Source organism: Bos taurus, chromosome 4 (genome assembly GCF_002263795.3).
Source record: "Bos taurus isolate L1 Dominette 01449 registration number 42190680 breed Hereford chromosome 4, ARS-UCD2.0, whole genome shotgun sequence".
Classification (NCBI taxonomy): domain Eukaryota; kingdom Metazoa; phylum Chordata; class Mammalia; order Artiodactyla; family Bovidae; genus Bos; species Bos taurus.
The window spans coordinates 15,834,925-15,860,807 of NC_037331.1; the positions used below are offsets into that span (position 1 = coordinate 15,834,925).

The following is a 25,883-nucleotide window of genomic DNA, read 5'->3' on the forward strand; positions in this document are numbered from 1 at the left end:
GTTAGTGGTGAGGATAAGCTCAGCACTTCATTTAAAGCTCAAAGATGTGATTGTTTTAAGGCTTACCTAATACTCCCTTTTTTCATGATTTAAATATGGATGTAATTCCCTACAGATGTATAATTGAGTGTTTACTTAAGATTTGGACAGTTCATTTTTACTTTTATTCTTTTAATTGTAGTTGATTTACAGTGTTGTTAATTTCTGCTGTATAGCAGAGTGATTCAGTTATATATATATATCTATATATACATGTTTTATATTCTTTTCTATTATGGTTTATCATAGGATGTTGAGTTTAGGTCTCTGTGCTGTACAGTAGGACCTTGCTGTGTATCCATTCTGTAAATAATAGCGTACATCTGCTAGCCTCAAGCTCCCGCTCCATCCCTCGCCTAACTCCTTCCCCCTGACAGACACCAGCCTGCTCTCGATGCCCATTTCTCTGTTTCTGATTCACGGATAGGTTCATTTCTGTCATATTTGAGATTCCACGTGTAAGTGGTATCATGTGGTGTTTGTCTCTCTCTGATTTAATTCACCTAGTATGATATTCTCTAGATGAATCCATGTTGCTGTAAATGGTATTGCTTCATTCTTTTTTATGGTTTAGTAGTATTCCACTGCCTGTTCATACCCATCATGGGTTCTCAAGGCAAGATTGTGTGTAGATACACCACATTTTCTTTATCCTTTCACCTTTGGGGGGCGTTCAGATTGTTTCCATGTCTTGGCTGTTGTGATAGTGCTGCCATGAGGTGCGTGTCGCTCCTTGAATTGGTTTTATCTGCATACACGCCCAGGAAAATGGTTGGGTCATTTGGTAATTCTGTTTTTGGTTTTCTGAGGAATCTCCGTACTGTTTTCCATAGTGACTGTACCAACACCAACAATGTAGGAGGGTTCTGTTTTCCACATCCTCTCCAGCTTTTATTCATAGTTTGTAATGATAGCCATTCTTGAACAGTTCATGTTTAACCATATGCATTTATTCACACCTCTGGTCCAATGGAAACTAAGCAGCTGTTTCAAGTTCTGTCTTTTAAAACCCTTTCACCTTAAAGAGATGGCATGAACACGTTGCTTTAGATAGCTGTTAACTATTCATGGTGAATAGTGAACATTTCAAGAAATTAAGCTCTCAACCAAAATTAAGACTAAACAGTTTCCACTGCTAAGCATGTTTATTCAAGTTTTAACTCCAGAGTATTAGTGACTGAAATTATTTCATTAACGAAGCAGTAATTTCACACTGTTTAGTAAGACAATAAACATTTTTCCAGGAGTTCATCGGTGTTAGGCGAATATGAATCCTACAGTAAAGTACTCAGCTCCAAGTCATCATAATAAAAATACCCACCCCCTCACACACACACACACACACACACACACACACACACACACACTGATAATACCAGTTGATATTTAGGTACCAAGTGCTATTTTAAGAATTTTACATAAATTTACTAGTATAACCCTCAAAATAATTATTTGAGGTAGATACCATTACTATAATCTCTGTATGGCATCTGCAGAAGCTCAGAGTGGAGTAACTTGGCCAGGGTTACAAAACTAGCTAGAAGCAAGGCCTAGATGGAATCCCAGGTAGTCTGGCGCTCAGCCTCTATGCTCTGCTGCAGCTTGTACTTAAATATATGCTTCCTTATGACCCTTCTTGCCTGCTTTTGTGTTCCAGTGATCTGCTTTCTCTGAAATATGTAAATATGAATTTGTGTAGCACACACAGTGTACTCTGAGTATGAAAGTGAGCATTCTGTATTATTTTTTTCCTCATACTTATCACCATCCTATCTTGAAATCATTTTGTTTTTCATTTATTGTGAGTTCAGCAGATGGTAATCTGGAAGTTCATTTGTTTTTGTCCTTAATTGAGTTTGCTTGCTGATCTCTTGATTAATTCATATATTTATTTTCCTGATGCCTAGTACCCTGACTGTGCTGTGTGCTAGGTCGCTTCAGTTGTGTCCGACTCTTTGCGACCCCCTGGACTGTAGCCCACCAGGCTTTTCTGTCCACGGGATTCTCCAGGCAAGAATACTGGAGTGGGTTGCCATGCCCCATTCCAGAGGATCTTCCCCACCCAGGGGTCGAATGCACATCTCTTATGTCTCCTGCGTTGGCAGGCAGGTTCATTTCCTCTGGCACCACCTGGGAAGCCCAGTTCCCTGACAGATTTATCAAATTTAAAATGAAAGTTTAGTCAAATTCATTGCATACAAAATTCTGGAAAACGATGGAAACAGAAAAGCAGATTGGGTTTTCCCTTGAAGAGGAAGAGCGCAAGTTTGGAGAGAAATTTCCTCTTCTCTTACCGCAGTATTTTGAGTTGCTTTGCCCCCGGTGGGTTTTGGCTGGAGTGGGTATTCCTGCCGTTCTAACTGCCCACCCTGTTCTCTTCCCCACCTGCGATGTTTGCTTCCTCACCCAGCCTCTCCTGCCCATCCTCGTATGTCTGCTGGCGGCGGCCTCTCTGACAAGGCTGTGCTCTCTCGATCTGGAGGAGTTGTCTTCTTCAGTGTGCTGCCTTCATTTTCTTTGCTCATTTGTTTATTAATTAAATAAACAAATCCTCCTTGAGGACAACGGTTTTTTTTGGATTGTTCTTTCTCTCTTCACTGCTGGCTTCTCAGCGCCATCGTGCCGGTGTTTATTAGGTGTTTGATACGCGTTGAATGGGCTTCCCTGGTGACTCAGCTGGTAAAGAATCCTCCTGCAATTGTGGGAGACCTGGGTTCCATCCCTGGGTTGGGAAGATCCCCTGGAGAAGGGAAAGACTACCCACTCCAGTATCCTGGCCTGGAGAATTCCATGGACTGTGTAGTCAACGGGGTCACAAAGAGTTGGACACGACTGAGGGACTTTGGCTTCACTTCACTTCATGCATTGAATGGATGCATACCTCTATTATAGCACTCACTGTATTGTATTTGATTGTTTTATACATTTTTCTCCTTCAACTGACTGTAAGCTTCACATTTTATATTTTCCTCTATGTTTACATTGCAAAATAGGTAGTCAGTAAATGTTTATCGAATGAATGAATGAATAAATGATTAATATCTTTACATCTCTGTGGTACTGGGTGGAGATGATTAAAGAGGGACAAGGATGGGTACTGACTGAAAGGACCGGCGCATTAAGAAATTTTTGACTCGGAATTAAGAAAGGAGGCACAGAAACACCAAGAACAGATGTCCCCTTTTATTCTTCTGTCCAGAAGTTCAGTTTCTTCATGTCTGTCATTTGCATATTTGGACGTATCAGTCAAAATGAATTCCCAGATACTCATTTGTCTTTCAGGGTAAAATGGTAAGGAAAATAGTTCTAGAGATAGGAATGAAAACTCCATAAATCTACTCTGTCAGTTAGGGGGACTTAAGTGGCATTACCTTCCACAGAAATCTCAAAAAAAAATGTGCCGTCCATTGTCATTTTTTTTTTTAAGACATAGAGAACTTTATTATTTATTTATTGTATTTAAACAATACTAAAATTGTTTATTGTATTTATTATGTATTATATTTAAGCCTTAAATTTAAAATTCGATGAGTTATAGAAACATGGACCTGAGGAATAATATCTAAGTTTATTACACCTTTGGGGTGGGGTACCTAATGACAAGGAACCCATTTTCCCCTTCTCTTTACATGCCTTAGAAACCCTGCCTCCCTCCACATTGTATGATGCTTTCAGCCGACCAAGCGCTTGTAGAGTGCTCACTGAGTGCCGAGCTGACTTGCTTGATGGCCTGCTGCCCTTGGCCATTCAGATTTATTTTGGAGTGTTCCTTTCTTGTTCCATAAAGAGTAGAGGGAGGTGAAGGAGGGTAGAGGGAAACGCATCTACACAGAGGAAGCACAGGTTCTAAGACAGAGTTCTGACAGCAGGGCATGTTCTAGAAATGGCAGCGTTTGTTCATTATGATGGAACAAGGTTCCAGGAGAGGAAGACGAATGAGATGGCATCAGCCCAGGGGGAACTGAGCTGAATGGATGCGAGCAGATGCTGAGAGCTGATGGTGATTTAAAACCCGTCAGTGCCATAACCCCACTCTTCCCCTTCTCCTGCCCATCACCTTTGCACCAGGCATTCTTCTTCTTGGTTTCCTTTCACCAGTTCAGATTTATGATCGCCAGTCTTAGATCACCACACTCTTTTCTAATTTTTTCCAATCTATTCCTAATCAACTGCATTTTCCATTATCCATAGTGACTGTTTTAAACTAGAACAGCTTTTCTCAGGAACTCACCTCTCATGACTGTCTCATTTTGAAGTAAAGGTCTTCCTCCCTTGTCATTTTCCCAAATAAGTAAATAGCTGGCATCTACCCCCTCAGCTTGCCTCCCCTCCACACCCAGACTTACCTCCATCCCCAGCCATCCTTATAATCTTTCTTCCTGTGTATCTCCTCCAGGGTTCTCGAGCTTACCTTGGACTCTGGGACCTTGCTCTATTTATCATCTACTTTTTCATTTCTTCCTCAATAGAGGCTCTTACTTTTCAGCTAATATGCACCCTCAGATCTCTTGTGTGCTAAAAACTTCATTCTTTGCTTTCTTTTTTGTTTGTTTGTTCCTTAAGATGTCCCTCATTTCTCCTTATTTAAGCAAGGAAGATGGTCAGAGTATTTTTAGAAAGACTACACTGGCTGTGGTGTGGAGGAGGAAGAGGAAGTCAAGGAGGACAGGAGTTTGAAGGAAGGATCAGTTGGGAGTGTGTTGAGCTGAAGTCGTGGCCATGGAGAGGAGCAGACAAGTTTGAGAGGTGTAGAGGAGGTAGAATGGACCAGACTTGAAATTGAATGGATATGAGATTTGAGGGAGAAGAGGAAATCCATAATGATTCTCGTGGATTGAGGGAGTAAATGCAGGAGGAGGAGCAAGTGTCAGGGAAAAAGTGATGAGCTCCATACTGGAAGTGTTGAAGTGAACTGCTCTTGGGGCATTCAGTCGGGAGAAGTCAAATAAGTAGTTGGAAGCATGGGCTCTAGCTCAAGAAAAACATTCTTTAGAAATAATGTTGTTAATCAAAGACACTTTGGTGTGCTTCACATTATATTTTTGGTGTATCCTGGGAATAAGATCCCCAAGAATGGAATGGGAAGAGAAGTACCTTGGGGAATAACAGAAGAGTTAGAATAGAGAACCTGTGAAGGAAACTGAGAGCAAATGGCCAGAGAGAAAACAGGCATGGGTGAGGGGGTGTGTGTATGTGTATGGGGGTGTGTGTATGTGTATGCGTGTGTGTGCATGCAATTTTTGTTACTTTTTTTTTTTTGTAACCTCCAAGAAGACAAGGATGTTTGTATTACCAGCTTCTAGAAAAACCTGGCAAAAGTATGTAGACCGTTGAGTCTAAGACATGCTGTTATTGACAGGGCTCACTGAAAACAATCATCTCTTGGTGGAACTTCCTTTGCCACCAAAGGAAGTGGTGGATTTGGAAGGAACAGATTTGGAAGGAACAGATTTGTAAAGCAGACAGTTTGGAAAGGCAAAGCGTTGATAGGAGGCATGTGGAAAGGTTGGGTGACTAGCATGGTTAGGAGATCCAGTCATTGCCGCAGCCCAGGGTGTTACTTTCAGTAGAAACCATTTGTCAGTGGAGGTGCTATTGATTGCTGTCTTGTGTTAGGAATCACTGATAACATCATGCCGGCAGCTTTGCCACCAAAGTGGAAGGTCGGGAATCTAAGCATTTTCTTGTTTTATCTCTGTTCACATGTAAGTTCCATTGCAGCACTCTGGTCATGACTCAGAATTTCAAGCTGTCTAAACTAGTTCATGGGCTTCCCCGGTGTCTCAGCAGTAAAGAATTTGCTTGTAATGCAGGTGATGTGGGTTCAGTCCCTGGGTTGGGAAGATCCCCTGGAAGAGGGCCTGACAACCCATTCCAGTATTCTTGCCTGGAGAATCTCATGCACCGAGGAGCCTGCATGCACAGAGGCAGCTACAGTCCATGGAGTCCCAAAGAGGTGGACACGACTGAGCTACTGAGCCTGCACATGGAAACTATATATACTTTTGTTTCCATGGAAAATCTTCATGGGAACAGGAGTCGAAATTTACAGCAATTAATTTGTCCAAAGTTACTAACAAGTTAGCTTGGCCTAACACTAGCCCTGGCTCCCTTAGGGTCTCCATGAGGGTGGGGGAGGAGGTGGACATTCCCCTGAGAGCCATCCAGCAGGGGCCTTTGGAGATGTGCAAAGACAGTTCATATTTATGAATTATATTTATTCCCATCCTTAACAAACAGCTGTCTATTTTTGTGTATGTTTTTGAATATGCATTAGGTATTAGTCCAGTGCTCCCTGTTTGTAAATAAATTATATTTTTATATGCAGGGGAGGCATGTGCAAACATTTTTTAATTGATTAAGTGCTTGTTTGAGAATATACTTTGGAGACCTCAAGTTGAAAGCATAGATAACTGGGCATCGTGAATAAACTAGGAACATTTAGGGGTTTCTTATCACAATTTGTTAAGGACTCTAGCTGTGATCTAGAGTCACAAATGCAGATGTGTGACTCGACCTTCCTTCCACTGTTTGGATTTTAACTGAGCGCATGAAAACGCAAGCTCAAAACCGTTGGTTGCACGTTGCGTGAGCACATTGCTGCTTTCTCAGGAGCTGCCCACTGCCCTTCCACATACAGTGTGTTCTTTACAGTCCCCCTTTAGTCACAGGCAGTTGAAGCTGTTAAATAGTATCTCTCTTTAAAAGGTAGGCTGATGGCGTTTCTATCTTCTGGTACATCTGGTAAGTTAATCTATACAGTCTCCGTGAGTATCCTGCCGGGACCTGTTTTTACATGCATACAGGGACGTTTCTGTAGAAATCAAAGGCCATGAATCAGAAGAACACAACTCTTGTTTCCAGCGTAGTAGAGGCTTACAAAAATTGGCTTTGAAAAATTGAAAGTAGGGTGGTTTGTTTTTATTGTGGAACCGATCAGGAAGAACAATTTACAGTCATCGCCATTCTTCACAGCTGAATGGAGGAGAGGTGCCTGCCTCGTGAAACGCAGCAGCTGCACCCGTTTTCTGCGGGCTCACAAAAACATTTGCTTTTTAATCAAGAACTTTGGATGGTGGGGTACAGTTTGTTTTCATGATGGAAGTGGTCAGTTGTGCCGTACCAGACAGCTGTAGTGTAATTAAGAAAAACTGTGTGAAAATGGATTAAATATAACAGAAGAAGCCTTTTTTTTTTTTTTTAAGGGGGGGGCGGTTTCACCTTAAGTTTATTCATTTTTTTCTTCAGTGTTTAAAAGCTGAAATGTCCCTGTACTGCTCTGTAAGATTTTGCTGTTTCACAATATCATTTAGCTCTTGGAAATATAAGGCATTCTACTATAAAGTAGTTGTTTTTGTAACAGATACAAGCTAAAAGGTATGGGTTTTAGGATGATTTAGCTCATCAAAGATTTGCTTTTCAAATAATGTTTAATAAGAGATTGCACAGTTTTATTTATGTCAACCCTAATGCATTAAAAGAGTTAGTAATTTACTTTTGTAGGAAAAAGTTAAGGCCATTTCAAAACTCATTTTATATACAAGTTGCAACATAAGGAGGATAATCTGTTTTTTAAGACCAGAAACTACGAGAGGTGAAAATTACATTTTTCTTGATAAATTTTTTAATGAACTAGTCATTATAGTGATGAAATAATGTGGCAACATGTTGACTTGTTATAGTTAAATGTGGAACATTAGACTGTCAGTTAGCTTTGAAAAGCATACACTTATTTTATACAGCAGACTCTGAAATAAGAATAGAAAAGCCTTAATTTGCGTCACAGTAGCAAAATAACTGTTGCAAGGTCAGAGGGAGATGAATTAAAAAAAAAAAAAACAACAGAAGCAATTGTGTTCACAAATAACCGAGATTGTACTAGACACTCATCCATTTCTAAGTTTTTATGCTAATTGCCCAAATACTAAAACAGAATTTTCACCCTAGACAAAACAAGGGTGCCAGGATCACGTTTTGCTCTAAGAGTTTATCCTGTACTGATGATTTTCTAGTGGAGACTCTTGGGCTTTATTTCCAGTCGAAGGTTGGCAAGGAGTTACTACACTAAAGCCTGTTTCCGGTTTTACATCTGTCATCTTGGGGATTAATTTGGGAGGAGGACTCTACACTGGATGTTTTCAAGAAGAAACCCCACTGTCATTCCCCCCACTCTCTGGTGACTGCTCTCTCCTGATTCCTTGTGTCTTTCCTCCCCAGAGGCCCTAAGAAAACACTGAGAACCAGGCTTGAGTTCATTCTAAATATTATCAAACCATGACTGCAGCTGGGAGTTGGTGGTTCTGTTTGCACCCTGAACCCTCGTGTGCACCAAACTCTTCTGGCGGCTCCTGCCTCTGATGAACCTGAGAGAAGCCGAGTTGGGGAAAGTCAATGCAAAGGGGCGAAGGGTGGGCTGGAAAGGTAGACTAACTATCAAGGAGTGTCTGGGGCCAGGTTTTAAGACAAGAATGATGATAAAGAGCATCGGAGAAAAGAGAGCAGCATGGTGCAGAGAGGGAATTACTGGAAATTCTAATCTTTTCTAATCTCTTTTAATTACTGGAATTAAAAGATCTGAATTCAAGTTCTGGCTAGCCAAGTATTTTGGGAAAGTTGTTCTCCCAGCTTCTATTTCTTCATGTGTAAAGTGGAACTGGGACACCTGTTCCATGTGCCCAACAGGTTGTGAATCTTAGAGGGAAAAAAACAAACAAACAAAAACCCAGAGTGAGAATTTTGTTTCCTGGGTGTAATTGTGGAATCACTTGACCCAGACCCTTTTGTGTCATTTTTTTTTCTTTTTTGGAGATCTTGGCAGTCAAGAAATGGGAATGCAGCAAGGATTAAATCTTACTACAAACGTGGGTCCTTTCTCTGTGAGTGTTCTCAGAGCTCCTGGATGATCCCATTACTTCTCTCTGATTCTTGATGGATCAGTACCCCCTGCAACACCAGTTCCAAACCCTTTCACCTTCTCAAGACCCAGCCTCTGTCCCTCCTTTCTCAGTCTCAGTAGATAAACTCCTCCCCTACTTTGCCAGAAGGGCTTTCCTGGTGGCTCAGACTGGTAAAGAATCTGCCTGCAATGCAGGAGACCCAGGTTCAATCCCTGGGTGGGGAAGATCCCCTGGAAAAGGGAATGGTACCCATTGCAGTAATTCTTGCCTGGAGAACTCCATGGACAGAGGAGCCTGGTGGGCAAAGTCCATGCGATGGCAAAGAGTTGAAGACTGAGTAACTAACACTATCCGGTCTTTCTCCATGGCCAGGAAACTCTTTGAGTTCAGTGTCCTGTGGTTTTGTTGTTGTTGTTGTTCATTCCTAAAATTTTTAAGAGTGATTTGAGCCCTTTCCCTCTTCACTATCCATACCTTCTTTTGATCTATTTCAAATATGACTTCTATTTCATTGTATTGAAACTCCTGTCTTGAAGGCCACCACTGATGTCATTGTCAAATCCAGTGACCATTGCTCTGTATTTGTTGGTTTCTGGGCAAAGTTGCACATAGATGTTGACAGCCTTAACTCTCCTTTAATTGCAGCCCTCTTCCTCTTTGGCTTTGTGTGTCAGTACCTTGCTCCTTCTCTTCCAGCTGTCACTGACTGCTTTCCTTTTGCTTCCACCCCTAAGAATAGATATTCCCTAGGATTCCGTACCAAGCTCACAATGTACAAAAATTAATTCAAGTTGGGTGATAGGCCTAAATATGAAATGCAAATCTATAAAACTGATTAATTAAAAGATAGGGGAAAAGTCTTTGTGACCTTGGATGAAGATTTCTTACATATAAAAAGCATGCTCCATGAAGGAAAAAATTGATAAATTATATTTCATCAAAATTATATATTCTGTTTTTAGAAAGGTATTGTTAAGATTAGAAAAGCCTCAGATTAGGAGGGAATATTTATACAACTTATCTGATAAAGAACTTGTATCTGAAATATAAAGAACTCCAAGTTTAATAGTAAGAAACAGCCTCGTTTTAAGCAGTGGGCAAAAGATTTGAATAGACACTTCATTAAAGAGGATATAAGGATGACAAGCACATGAAAAGATGCTCAGTATCATTAGTTAATAGGGAAATGGAAAATAAAACCACAATGAGCTACTACTGTACCCATCAGAAAGGCTAAAATTATGATGCCAGAGGTGGCAAGGGTGTGGAAGAATTGGAATTGCTTGTATTGGTAGTGAGGATGGGAAATGGTACAGCCATTCTGTCAGTTTCTTAAAAAGTTAATCATCCATCTACTACATGACCCAGTCATTGGACTAGGTATTCTACCCAAGAGAAATGAAAGGGGGTGCTGTTTGTTTCCATTTATATAAAAATCTAGAAACTGAAACCTGTGGTGATGGAAAGCAAAATCGTTGTCTGGGGATGGGAGTGTGGTGGAGGAGGAATGGATTACAGAGGGGCACGAGGAAATGTGAGGTGGAGGATGTGTTCATGGTGCTGAGTGTGATGCTGCTTTAACAAATGCATACATATGTCAGAACTCAGACCTGGCGCTTAAAAATGTGAGTTTGTAATACATTACTTACATCACAATAAAACATTTAATAGAACCTCATATTAAAAAGGATGAATATTACAGCATGTAAATTATCCCTCAGTGTCCCTGACTTAAAAAAGAAAAAAAAAAAACATATGGAAAATGAAACATGGGGATTAAAGCTGCAAAATACTTTTAAAAGCTAATCTTGAAAGGTTGCATGCTGTATGATTCCATGTAGATAATATCCTTAAATGACAAAGTTACAGAGATGGAAGACAGATTAGTGCTTGCCAGGGTTTAGGGTTGGAAAGCACGGGGGAAGATAGGTGAAAGTTACGCAGGAATTTTCAGTGCTATTTCTGCTACTATATAATACATAATTAATGAATCTATAGTTATCAGAAAATTAGAGAGTTTCTTTAAAAAAGTCTTTTGGATATTATTGTGTTCCCTAACATGAAACAAAAATAACATGCTAAAAGTGATCAAGTTTTTAGATCTTACTAATGGTTACCATGCAAACACTAGAAACTGTGCTTTTATGGAAATGATGGCAGCTTAACATTGCATCATTGCAGATAGAAGACATAGCAAGAATCACTTTCAATTTCTGGTTCCATATCTGAATATTCAATGCCTTAATCTTCTTTCTCAGAGATTCTTATTTCTATTTCTCTGATTGGATAATAGATACAGATGGTTCAAACATACATAAAAAGGGATACACTGAGAAGTCTTCTCCAAATCTGTCTCCCATCCACACAGCTCATGCTCCCCCCAAATTAAACAACTGTATACTATTAATTTCTTGCATATTCTTTCAGAATTTCCTTTTGTCTATACAAGTAAATGTAAGTATATCTTTTTTTAACCTTTCTCCCTGCTGTTACATAGAAGGTAGTTTACTCAGTGTTTTGCACCATACATGTTTTTGCTTAACAGCCATGTCTTTGGAAAGTTTCCATTTGGTACGTATCTTCTTAATTCTTCTTCTTTTGACAGCTGCATAATATTCCACTACATGGCCATGCTGCACTTTATGTACTGATCCTCTACCTGTTGACATGTTGACATTTAGATTATTCCCAGACGTCCACTTCTGTAAACAATATTATAGTGAATACCTTACATGTATGTCATTAACCTCTTGAACAAATATATGCGAATATATGAAATTTCCAGTATTGACTTCTTAACCTGGAAAAATAAACTTAAGTGGTTTAACCTAAAATCTGCCGAATACACTCTTAGGTGTGTAATTATTTGAGATGAAGTGTCTCGTGTCCTTTTGATTTTTGGATCCACTGCCAGATATACATGATTATTGGATGCTTAAAAAAGGGAGTGGAGAACCTTCACTTAAATGTCATTCAGTATACCGAAGGGAAAAACTTCTCTAAGGTTTTTGCAGTAACTTCATTAAGTAACATGTCTAACCCTGATCCAGCTGTGTCAGGCTTCTTTGCCTCTAAATGAAAGCCTTTGCTCTCTCCTTATTAATGGCCTAAGAACAGAGCTCTGAAACCCTTTTTCTTTCCCTAAGGGGCATTGCAAAAAATACCTTTTCATCCGCTATCAGTGTTAGTTAGCCTCCAGTGTGCTTTGTAATTATTGCAGCTTAAGTTTCATGACATTAGGTTTTGACATCATGTTCTCTGAAAAAAGGTGGTTTTCTTTGTTCACATGGCAAGTATGTCCTTCTACACAGCGAGTCAGCCAGTTGGGTCTTGGATTCTCTAACACTGTGAGTGTTTGTGTGTGAGCAGGAGATGGTGGTGGTGTGGTTTAGTCACTGAGTCGTGTCCGACTCTTTGCAACCCCGTGGACTGTAGCCCTCCAGGCTTCTCTGTCTGTGGAATTCCCCAGGCAAGAATACTGGAGTGGGTTGCCATTTCCTTCTCCAGGGGATCTTTCTGACCCACATCTCCTGCATTGGCAGGCTGATTCTTTACCTACTGGGCCACCAGGGAAGCCCGGGAGCAGGAGATAGTAAATGTGGCAAAATTTAGCACTGGTGAAAACAGATGAAGGTGAATAATCAAAGATGTTCATTGTACTGTTCTTTCAGAATTTCTGAAGATTTAATATTTTTCAAAATAGAAAAGTTGGGAGCAAGCATATTCTTTGCCGAGATTGTGTGCTGTGAATCAGGAGAGACTGCTTCATTACCTGTTACATTCTGTTTTTTGTTTTGCTGTTTCTAGATCTGAAGACGTCTTAGAAACTCCACCCCTAGACTTAAAAAATAGTGATGTTAGCAGTTTATAGTTATTGAGGGTTTCCTCTGTGTCACATGTTGGGTTCAGCATTTTATGTGGACGAGCACGTGTAAGCCTCTTATCCATCTATTATTATCCTCTTCATTTTTCATATCAGGCCACTCAGGGCCTGTACGATTAAATCACTTGCCACCAGTCACACAGCTAGCCTGTGATAGAAACGCTCCTTGCAACCAGACTGGCTATCATTATACTTGACCTGGACCCCGCTTGACCCAGTCGCTCTTTATTTTGGCCTGAAGTATTTTGAAGTGAGAGATAGGTTGTCCTCTGGCTCAAACTCTTACAGTTGACTGATCCAGATAGCATGATAATCTGAAGGCCTCTTGAAAAACTACAAATGGGGAAACATGGAGAGGGAAATTGAGCTCTTTCTTGACACAGTAATTTGCAAAGCTCTATGAAAAAGGAGAGCTTTGTGTACATATTAGCAGTCAAAACCTTCCCACTCCTTTTCTGGGTTTGCCTCTTCTGTGTACACTTACCAGTCTTCTGAGGGACATTACTGCTTGTGTTCTGTATGTTTTCTGTCCCTTTCCCTCTACTGACTCTTTTTCCATCAGAGATCAAACAGGTTTAGGCTTTTCCTGTCTTGACACCATTCATTCCCCTTTACTCCACATACACCCTGCCCACCACCATATCTTCACCCTAAGCTTTCCTAACACATGACTCTTATAAGACACCATAGGGAGATGTCTTTTCCTGTCTCTTACTAGCTCCTCAAATCCTCCCCAGCCCCCCATCTTACACCAACCTGTTTTCCTTCTAGCAGTTGTTCTTTGCTATTCTTTTATTCCCAAAACCAAGACTCTATTTTATATACAGTATTGTACCCTGATTTTTCCTCTTTAATAGACTTTTTCTCATGTCATTAATTTTGAAGAGTTTCTTATTGATGAATAACTTACAGAAACATATACAAATGATGAGTTCAGTGACTTCATAAAATGTTGTTAGCATCCACATCAAGAAATAGAAATGATAAAGTCCTAGAATCTCCCCCCTCCCAACTAACTCCTTTCAGCCACTTCACCCTACTCCCCCAAATTATCTTGACATATAACAGCACAGATTGTTTCGTGTGTATGAAATGTGTGTCAATGAATTATATGGTGTGTACATTTTGTGTCTTGCTCCTTCACTAAAAATTATTATGTTTGTGAATTCATCCATATTACATGCAGTTGTAGCTCATTATTCTTGTTATGAAATTTTCTATTGTGTGAATATACATTAATAAGTTTTAAAACAATGTTTGGAGTTATATATCATTCCATTGTATGAATATTATTTATTCTATTATTTTGGCTAGTTTTTCACTATTAGAAATGTCTATAATGAATATTTTTGTATAAATAACTTATAAATAACTGTTTATACAAAATATTTTTATATAAATAACCATTCCTTAGAATAAATTCTACAAGTGCATTTGCTATCTAAAAGAATGTAAACTCTTTAAATGTTCTTGATACCTTTTGCCAAATAGCTTTCAAGAAAAATTTTACTGGTTTCCTTTCATACTAACACAGTATTGACAGATAGGTATTCAATAAAATTTTGTTGACCTGAACTAAATTCACTGAATTCTTTTATATCCCAGGATCTATTTCTGAGTTTTCTTTGTCATTGATTGGTCTTTACAGTTCAATGTTGTTTTAATTAATTTAGATTTTAACAATTTAACAGTGTATAGGGCACAAATCCTCCTCCCCTTCTTATTTTTTTTCCCCCAGAAATTATCTGATTTTTCTTCTTTAATGTTTACTGGTTCAAACTTTAAAATACATTGCCGAATTCAGTAGATATTTCATGGAATTACCTCATTGGTATTTCTATACACTTATCTGGGAAGAACTGACACATTTATGTGTATATAGTCTACCTAGGAATGATTCTTTATTTATTCAAGTATTTTTATTTTTATTTTATTTTTTTAATTTAATTTTATTTTTTAACTTTACAATATTGTATTGGTTTTGCCATATATCGAAATGAATCCACCACAGGTATACATGTGTTCCCCATCCTGAACCCTCCTCCCTCCTCCCTCCCCATACCATCCCTCTGGGTCGTCCCAGTGCACCAGCCCCAAGCATCCAGTATCCTGCATCAAACCTGGACTGGCGACTCGTTTCATATATGATATTATATATATTTCAATGCCATTCTCCCAAATCATCCCACCCTCTCCCTCTCCCACATAGTCCAAAAGACTGTTCAATACATCAGTGTCTCTTTTGCTGTCTCGTATACAGGGTTATTGTTACCATCTTTCTAAATTCCATATATATGTGTTAGTATACTGTATTGGTGTTTTTCTTTCTGGCTTACTTGACTCTGTAAGTAGGCTCCAGTTTCATCCACCTCATTAGAACTGATTCAAATGTATTCTTTTTAATGGCTGAGTAATACTCCATTGTGTATATGTACCACAGCTTTCTTATCGATTCATCTGCTGATGGACATCTAGGTTGCTTCTATGTCCTGGCTATTATAAACAGTGCTGCAGTGAACATTGGGGTACACGTGTCTGTTTCCCTTCTGGTTTCCTCAGTGTGTATGCCCAGCAGTGGGATTGCTGGGTCATAAGGCAGTTCTATTTCCAGTTTTTTAAGGAATCTCCACACTGTTCTCCATAGTGGCTGTACTAGTTTGCATTCCCACCAACAGTGTAAGAGGGTTCCCTTTTCTCCACATCCTCTCCAGCATTTATTATTTGTAGACTTTTGGATCGCAGCCATTCTGACTGGCATGAAATGGTACCTCATAGTGGTTTTGATTTGCATTTCTCTGATAATGAGTGATGTTGAGCATCTTTTCATGTGTTTGTTAGCCATCTGTATGTCTTCTTTGGAGAAATGTCTATTTAGTTCTTTGGCCCTTTTTTTTTTTCTTCTTTTTTTTGGCCCATTTTTTGATTGGGTCATTTATTTTTCTGGAATAGAGCTGCAGGAGTTGCTTGTATATTTTTGAGATTAGTTGTTTGTCAGTTGCTTCATTTGCTATTATTTTCTCCCATTCTGAAGGCTGTCTTTTCACCTTGCTTATAGTTTCCTTTGGTCCCATTTATTTATTTTTGCTTTTATTTCCCGTATTCTGGGAGGTGGGTCATAGAGGATCCTGCTGTGATGTATGTCAGAGAGTGTTTTGCCTATGTTCTTCTCTAGGAGTTTTATAGTTTCTGGTCTTACGTTGAGATCTTTAATCCATTTTGAGTTTATTTTTGTGTATGGTGTTAGAAAGCGTTCTAGTTTCGTTCTTTTACAAGTGGTTGACCAGTTTTCCCAGCACCACTTGTTAAAGAGATTGTCTTTAATCCACTGTATATTCTTGCCTCCTTTGTCAAAGATAAGGTGTCCATATGTGTGTGGATTTATCTCTGGGCTTTCTATTTTGTTCCATTGATCTATATTTCTGTCTTTGTGCCAGTACCATACTGTCTTGATGACTGTGGCTTTGTAGTAGAGCCTGAAGTCAGGCAGGTTGATTCCTCCAGTTCCATTCTTCTTTCTCAAGATCGCTTTGGCTATTCGAGGTTTTTTGTATTTCCATACAAATTGTGAAAGTATTTGTTCTAGCTCTATGAAGAATACCATTGGTAGCTTGATAGGGATTGCATTGAATCTATAAATTGCTTTGGGTAGTATACTCATTTTCACTATATTGATTCTTCCAATCCATAAACATGGTATATTTCTCCATCTATTAGTGTCCTCTTTGATTTCTTTCACCAGTGTTTTATAGTTTTCTATATAGAGGTCTTTAGTTTCTTTAGGTAGATATATTCCTAAGTATTTTATTATTTTCGTTGCAATGGTGAATGGAATTGTTTCCTTAATTTCTCTATTTTCTCATTATTAGTGTATAGAAATGCAAGGGATTTCTGTGTGTTGATTTTATATCCTGCAACTTTACTATATTCATTGATTAGTTCTAGTAATTTTCTGGTGGAGTCTTTAGGGTTTTCTATGTAGAAGATCATGTCATCTGCAAACAGCGAGAGTTTTACTTCTTTTCCAATTTGGATTCCTTTTATTTCTTTTTTTGCTCTGATTGCTGTGGCCAAAACTTCCAAAACTATGTTGAATAGTAATGGTGAAAGTGGGCACCCTTGTCTTGTTCCTGACTTTAGGGGAAATACTTTCAATTTTTCACCATTGAGGATAATGTTTGCTGTGGGTTTGTCATATATAGCTTTTATTATGTTGAGGTATGTTCCTTCTATTCCTGCTTTCTGGAGAGTTTTTATCATAAATGGATGTTGAATTTTATCAAAGGCTTTCTCTGCATCTATTGAGATAATCGTATGGCTTTTATTTTTCAATTTGTTAATGTGGTGTATTACATTGATTGATTTGCGGATATTGAAAAATCCTTGCATCCCTGGGATAAAGCCCACTTGGTCATGGTGTATGATCCTTTTAATGTGTTGTTGGATTCTGATTGCTAGGATTTTGTTAGGGATTTTGCATCTATGTTCATCAGTGATATTGCCCTGTAGTTTTCCTTTTTTGTGGCATATTTGTCAGGTTTTGGTACTAGGGTGATGGTGGCCTCATAGAATGAGTTTGGAAGTTTACCTTCCTCTGCAATTTTCTGGAAGAGTTTGAGCAGGATAGGTGTTAGCTCTTCTCTAAATTTTTGGTAGAATTCAGCTGTGAAGCCGTCTGGACCTGGGCTTTTGTTCGCTGGAAGATTTCTGATTACAGTTTCAATTTCTGTGCTTGTGATGGGTCTGTTAAGATTTTCTATTTCTTCCTGGTCCAGTTTTGGAAAGTTGTACTTTTCTAAGAATTTGTCCATTTCTTCCTCGTTGTCCATTTTATTGGCATATAATTGCTGATAGTAGTCTCTTATGATCCTTTGTATTTCTGTGTTGTCGGTTGTGATCTCTCCATTTTCATTTCTAATTTTATTGATTTGCTTTTTCTCCCTTTGTTTCTTGATGAGTCTGGCTAATGGTTTGTCAATTTTATTTATCCTTTGAAAGAACCAGCTTTTGACTTTGTTGATTTTTGCTATGGTCTCTTTTGTTTCTTTTGCATTTATTTCTGCCCTAATATTTAAGATTTCTTTCCTTCTACTAACCCTGGGGTTCTTCATTTCTTCCTTTTCTAGTTGTTTTAGGTGTAGAGTTAGGATATTTATTTGACTTTTTTCTTGTTTCTTGAGGTATGCCTGTATTGCTATGAACTTTCCCATGCTAATCTTCTCTGTATCATTCTAATTTTAGTATATGTGCTGCTGAAGCGAGCACATTCAAGTATTTTTATTAAATGTCACTCAGTAAAATTTATAGGTTTATTCTTACAGGATCTCTTAAGTTACTTTCAAATATTTTATATTTTGTGACTTTCTGGGATTAAATAATTTTGAAAGTTATTCAGTTTATATATTCATTTTGTGTTCTTCCTCTTTACTGAGCTCTTATTAATACTAACAGTTTTTGTTTGAGTTTAGGACCATAAATGCTTTGGGGGTTGGGGCTATTTGATTTCTAAATTCAGAAAAGGAGAAGTTGATACCTGGAATAAAGAAATAGAAACAGTAATCTGGAAAACTATTTTTAAAATAGAATTGTAGAACTCTGGTCATTTGGAAAACTCCCATTTTTTTTCATGCATTGAGGTATTGTCTTTGTCAAATTCAAACTATTATCTCAAGCTTACATTTTTGAATGAAGAAGCAGATTACAAAGTTAAACATAAAATTAATGAAAAAAATTTTAAACATGAAAATCTCTCATTTAGGCACATTACTTGTATGAGGAAAACCACATCATTTACCATTTGTGTTACTCTGAATTTATTTATTTCCATTCTTTCATTTAAAAAATTTCCCCTTATCTGTTGTTTGTTTTGCTTCTCTGTTTCTTTTTAGATATATAGTAGTTTGGGAAGAAGGGAAGAAATCTTTTTTAACACTAATGGAAAATAAACTAGGGTGTAAACAAGGGAAAAAGGAAAATTTTCAGTTTTGCTTTCAGATTTTTTCCTGTGTACCTTTCTCATGTATTTTTCCTATGTATTTTTCTCAATACCTTTCTGTTCTTCTGGATGATTCTCACGATCCTCTGTCTCCTTATACCATTTATCTATCTGAAACCTTTAAGATGTGTCCATGTGTGATACACATATTTATGTCCCAGGCTGTCTTTTATATCACTTCCTTCTCAGAGGTAAGACAGTATGTCTGGGCTTCCATTGTAGCTCAGGTAGTAAAGGCTCTGCTTGCAATGCAAGAGACCTGGGTTTGATCCCCTGAATCAGGAAGATCCCCTGAATACTGGATCTTACGTATCACTTCCTCCTCAGAGGTGAGACAGTATGTCTAGGTCATGTATATAGAAGCTATTGCATATACAATGGAAATAGAAATTTCTCAGTTGAATAGTTTACTTTGAATTTTTTAAACCTTTTTATTTGTTTTATTTTCTTTTTTTATTAATTTAAACTGTAGGGTTTTTGTTTACTCTTACGAATAGTTGAAACTTGAGCCACACTGTAATCAGAAAATAACACATTAATCCTAGTTAATCCACATTATTGTCCTTCTGTGCCGTATCAGCAACAATCGCAGAATGTCTGGCATATAATCTCTTGTGTGGACACAGACTCACAGGCAAAGCCTAATCTAGAAATGAAGTGTCCTCTTTTGAGACGGTAGTTTTGCTGATATGTAGGAAGAGCCAATGTAGAGTCTCATTTCAGCCTTGTAAGAGAGAAGCTGGTTAGTATCTTATTTATTTATTTATTTATTTATTTTTTTTTTATTCTTCCAATTTTATTTTATTTTTAAACTTTACATAATTGTATTAGTTTTGCCAAATATCAAAATGAATCCACCACAGGTATACATGTGTTCCCCATCCCGAACCCTCCTCCCTCCTCCCTCCCCATACCATCCCTCTGGGCCGTCCCAGTGCACCAGCCCCAAGCATCCAGCATCGTGCATCGAACCTGGACTGGCAACTCGTTTCCTACATGATATTTTACATGTTTCATTGCCATTCTCCCAAATCTTCCCACCCTCTCCCTCTCCCACAGAGTCCATAAGACTGTTCTATACATCAGTGTCTCTTTTGCTGTCTCGTACACCGGGTTATTGTTACCATCTTTCTAAATTCCATATATATGCGTTAGTATACTGTATTTATGTTTTTCCTTCTGGCTTACTTCACTCTGTATAATAGGCTCCAGTTTCATCCACCTCATTAAGATGAAACTAGGTCAGGTCAGTTACAGATAGTTATAATGCACTCTAAGTGGCCTGTAAGCCAAGGCTGGTGTTATTATTGAAAGACATACTTCCTTTGTCAAAAAAAATTCACCCTCTCAGTATGACAGTAGAATTGGAACCTTAAGAAGTAAGAATCCCGACCTTTTATAAAAAGAAATGATCTTTTTAAAAAGGCAGATTTCTGTTGGGGGTGTTTCTGTGGGTGTTTTTTAAGCATTGGGGCTGGGAGGTGAGAATAGAGTGGACGATAAGGACATCATGTTCCTGGTCTCACTTGTAAAATGGAATTGAAGGCAGAGGTGGAGGGCAGTAGCCAGGACAGTCTCAAAGGTTGCTTTCGTGTCTTAACTACCAGATCTTAGTTTGAAAGATGAACTCTTGTAAATTGTAGAAGTAAAGTGATGTGCTTTCATTAGACACATGTAAAACTGGTTCTCAGTCCTGAAGGAGAAAATAGAAATGAGACATCAGAACCAGAAGCAGTCACACCAAACATCTGCTTAAAAACCGGTAACAAAAGTGCTCCAACGGGCAGCGTCCTGCGGTTCTCACCTTGTTGTGCACAGTGGGATAACTCGGTCAGGACTTCTGGTTAAGCGGGATGAAGCCAGAAATAGACACCGTACTCTGTTCTCATTCAGTACATTCACAAAAAGGGGGCTAAACAAAGAAGAAATTGAAGATGATAAATGGATCTTATTTGCCTGTGAGAGTATGCCATTCTAAAGGTGGATATTGTTCATGGAGAGAATTCAGAATTAACTCTCTCTAATTCTGTGTGAAGGGGCGTGGGTCTTGAGTAGGAATATGGGTCTGGAGTAGGGTTGTGGGTCTTGAACCCAGAGTTTAGTTTGAATACTGGTCCCACCACTTAGGCATTTTGTGATGCTCAGAACTTTGAAATATCTTTTTCATTATTTTTTTCACCTGTTAAATAAGCAAAATTATTCCTTCTTCTTATAGCTGTTGCGAAGAAGTTTGCCTCTCAATTCATGAAACTGTCACAGCTTTATTGAAAAGTAGGAAAATCATTTTTGCTTAAAATCTTTTGAGGAAAAGTTCTGTATAAGAAAATAAATGAGATTAGCCTGGTGACACATTATTGTATTCTCTGAGTGTATTTTAAAATTTGTTCCTGCTCCTCCTTCTTAGAAAGATACCTTATTTATCTAAACTGTGTTAAGAGTTTTTGTTGTTACGTAAAAACATCCCTGGGTAACTGCGCATACTGCATTCACTCACTTGTGAGTAAAAATGGTGAAAAGGATAAAGGATTAGTTAGTTCTCTTTTGGTTGATGATTTAAAGGGACCATTGAAATCTCTACCACTGTCTCTGTCTTTATCTTTAAATCATATCTCTGTACTCTAAGCTTCCTAACTATTCCTCTCTTTTCTGTTTATTTTGAAATAATTTTAAATTTACAGAAAGTTTGCAAAAATATACAGAGATCTCTTTGTTTTACCACTTGATAGTAAATTAGCAATATTATGTATCATTACTTCCAAACACTTGAGTGTGCAAGGATATATCCTACATCAGTGATCAAAATCAGAAAACTAACCATCAAAGCCATAGATGCTTCATTTCTGTTTTGTCCAAATGATGTACTTTATAACAAGAGGATCCAGTTCAGTATCGCATGTTACATTTAGTTGTCTTGTCTCTTTAATTCCCTTCAGTCTGGAATAGTCCTTAGTCTTTCCTTGACTTTAAATAGCTAGACACTTTTGAAGATTACAGGCCAATTATTTTGTAAAATATCCCTCAGTTTGAGTTTGTGTGATGGGGCTTCTCTGGTGGCTCGGGCAATAAAGAATTCGCCTGCCATGCAGAAGACCTGAGTTTGATCCCCAGGTCAGGAAGATTCCCTTGGAGGAGGGCATATCAACCTACTCCAGTATTCTTGTCTAAAGAATGCCATGGACAGAGGAGCCTGGTGGGCTACAGTCCATGGGGTCTGAAAGTGTCAGACATGGATTGGCGACTAACACTTGGGTGTGGGTGATGTGTCCTCAAAATTAGATTTGGATTATGCTTTTTTCTCAGGAGTATCACAGAAATGATGTGTTCTTACTGTTCTTACATATTGGGTAGGACACAGTTCTCCTTTGCTACATTTTTGTTGTTGTTCAGTCACTCAGTTGTGTCAAACTCTTTGTGACCACTCCATGTGACCACATGGACTGTAGCCTGCCAGGCTCCTCTGTCCATGGGATTTCCCAGGCAAGAATACTGGAGTTGCCATTTCCTTCTCCAGGGAACCCACATCTCCTGCATTGGCAGGTGGACTTTTTAGCTCTGAGCCACCAGAGAAGCCCTAGGGCCATTAATCATCATTTCTTAAGACTGTATCTACCAGATTTCTCTGCCATAAACTGCTCATTCTCCCTTTAAAATCAGTATTTGGGAATCGAATCCACCTGTGATGCGGGAGACTGGGCTCGATCCCTGGGTTGGGAAGATGCCCTGGAGGAGGTCATGGCACCCCACTCCAGTATTCTTGCCTGGAGAATCTCCATGGACAGAGGAGCCTGGCGGGCTACAGTCCATGGAGTTGCAAAGATTCAGGCATGACTAAGCATAGCACGGCATTTTGAGATTATGTAATATACTTTTCCTTATCAACCACCCAAACTTAGATAGCTTTAGCATCTATCTGTGTTTTTTGGCTGAATTATTAGGATAGTAGTTGCCAAATGGTGATTTTTCTAATTCCTTCACTCCTTCTCCATTCATCAGTTGGCATTCCAGTACAAAGCAAAGCATCCTCCTCTCTTTATGTATTCATTCTTTTTTTATATATTAGTGTGAGTTCATGGATTTTGTAAATGATTTTATTATTTACGGATATTTTAATGGATTATAATCTATTAGTGTCACTTATTTTGCTGCTTGAAATGTCCTAGTTTTGGCCCGTGGGAGCCCCTACAGATTGTCCTCCTCATTCTTTGAGTGCTTTATGTCACAGTGAGGTGGTCTAGGCCTATCTTCAACACCCTGAACGAGGCCATGCTGCCACGGCCTCCCCTATATCCTCCTTTCCTCACTTGCTCTGTATCTTCTTGCCGCCTCTTCCTTTCTGGGACTCAGTTACTTCGGAAGACAGAGAAAAAGGAAGAAAGACCCAGGTAGTTAGTAAGCTAGATGACTGACTTAAAAATCTGCCCTTAGAAATTTGGGAATAAAAAGACAAGCTCACCCATCTTGTAAGGAAACAGATATTTGGATAGCCATAAGTGATGGCTAAGCCCCAAATAATGTATTTATTTTGATTTTAGAATGTGTCTTAGTCCATTGCACCTGCTATGACAAATTATCAGAGACTCACTAGCTAACGAATGTGCGTACGTGCTGACACTTGAGTTGTGTCTGACTCTTTGTGACCCCATGGACTGTAGCCCGCCAGGCTCCTCTGTCCATGGCATTCTCCAGGCAAGAGTACTGGAGTGAGCTGCCATCTTCCCGACCCAGGAATCTAACTGGGGTGTCCTGCATTGCAGGCAGATTCTTTTCCAACAGAGCCACAGTGTTGTTCTCTTCTACTGGTATTTGAATATGAGTGAGTCTGGTTATGGTTTTGAGAACTCATGGCCTAAATCTAAGTGCTCCAGCTCTTTATCCCACTCCTACATACTGTCTCCCAGTCTGAGAAACAACATCTTATGCACGCTATTTGCTGTCATCTTAGACTCAGTCTTAACAACAACAACAAAATATTCTCTATGCACTTCTTGGTTGGTAGGTGCATGGTCTACAGATCAGTCAGCACTGTGCAGAGAGTCAGCGTTTAGCATTTTTCCCTTAGTAAGCTGCGTGGGGAGAGTCACCTGATCTTTCCTTAGATAGAGGCTCTCTGTCTGTTGCCGCCGGGCTCGGTTGCAGGGGCCTGGCCCTCAGTAGGTTGATGTGCTTTCTTTCACGGTGAAGAGGGGGAATCTGGGAGCTGCAGGAGGAAGGTTTGCTTCATGAGGTCTGAAGGTGGTTAAAGCGATAAGTGGAGAGGAGGATAAATTTGATTGAGACAGGTTGATTTGAATGAAGCAACTATTCTTAGAAAACTCACCATAATGGAACTGGTTGCTTAATATGTACATCTTTTCTATCCTCATCCTTTAAGCCTTAGGAAAAATGTTATAGATGTTCTAATTAGGCTTGGAAGGAAAGTTATGACCAACCTAGATAGCATATTCAAAAGCAGAGACATTACTTTGCCAACAAAGGTCCATCTAGTCAAGGCTATGTTTTTTCCAGTGGTCATGTATGGATGTGAGAGTTGGACTGTGAAGAAAGCTGAGTGCTGAAGAATTGATGCTTTTGAACTGTGGTGTTGGAGAAGATTCTTGAGAGTCCCTTGGACTGCAAGGAGATCCAACTAGTCCATTCTGAAGGAGATCAGCCCTGGGATTTCTTTGGAAGGAATGATGCTAAAGCTGAAACTCCAGTACTTTGGCCACCTCATGTGAAGAGTTGACTCATTGGAAAAGACTCTGATGCTGGGAGGGATTGGGGGCAGGAGGAGAAGGGGACGACAGAGGATGAGATGGCTGGATGGCATCACTGACTCGATGGACATGAGTCTGAGTGAACTCCGGGAGATGGTGATGGACAGGTAGGCCTGGCGTGCTGCTATTCATGGGGTCACAGAGAGTCAGACACAACTGAGCGACTGAACTGAACTGAACTGAATTAGGCACATGTCTAGATGAATTCTAATTTCACTGAGCCAGTCCCTAGGAGACTACTGAATTTATTTGAAATTGCTGTGTCATGAAGTATATAATAGGGATTTAAGCAACAAATTCTAATTTCAAAAATATCGAATTCATGAGGCGGAGCAATACTGTGGAATTCAGTGGTAATAAATTAGTAATTTTAAGTACATAAGCATTATACAGTTTTCATAACTTTAAGTGATAAGAGAGAAATTTTTGAAAAAAATCACAAATGTTAGTACATATTTCTAATGTTTCTATGTTTTTTAAAGGAGGCATTTAAAATTTGCCAAATACATGTTAGTAGTAAACTTAGAAATGCAGCATTAAATTCAATAAAATAAATAAAAATACTTTGTCAGAATTCCTTTGGAATCTTAGCCATGTCTTCTGTTTCATGCAGTTACCTCAAACTCACTGTAACGACAGAGAACCCAGTGAGATCTCTTCTCTGATTTCAGAGTCACTGTTGCCTCTTTGGCATTTTTCATCTACCCTTAACAACCTTCTGGGAAGTGTTTCTAAGTATCTTACAGCTGGTCTACCCTGACCTTCCTTATTGCTGAAATCCTGTCCAAACTTGATGACAGACCTGTGATTATTGATCTCTCCCAAAGCCTTTTTGTCCAGACTCTGCCCTCCACTCACTTCTAAGTGCCCTTAATAAACGTATTTCCTTTTACCAGTCAGAGTGCCTCCTCTTTAGCTTTCTTTGTTTATCCCATCATTTCATCAGGAACTCATGTTTCTGAGACTGTGTGTGACCCTCCTCATGACAAGGCTGTAATATATCAAACAGTTATTTCATCAGGGTCTACCCGGTGTATTCTGGGTGCCGTCTACTGTAGTAGGTTCTGGAAATACTGTGGTGAAGAAACACACCCTTGTCCTGGTGGAGCTGACAGACTAGTGGGAACAAAAGCTATTAAACGAGTGAGTGCAATTCACTGAATGATTGTGAACGTGGAGCGCACTTTGGAGGATGGGCATGAATGGGAGCGTGTGATGGGGGCGTGGGCTCTCCTGGGTCTGGAGGGCTGAGATGTGAGGAGGGAGTACATGTCAGCTGGTGGGGTCTAGGTTGAGGAGCACTGCAGGCCAAGAGT

General features: G+C 39.1%; 1 protein-coding gene and 1 pseudogene across 1 annotated transcript in view; one reads left to right on the top strand and one right to left on the bottom strand.

Moving 5' to 3' along the window:
* UMAD1 (UBAP1-MVB12-associated (UMA) domain containing 1) overlaps positions 1-25,883 on the top strand; it is a 295,880-nt gene that overhangs the window by 139,245 nt on the left and 130,752 nt on the right. The gene's annotated exons all lie outside the window — the stretch shown is intronic.
* On the bottom strand, positions 18,023-18,081 carry LOC112446487 (uncharacterized; annotated as a pseudogene).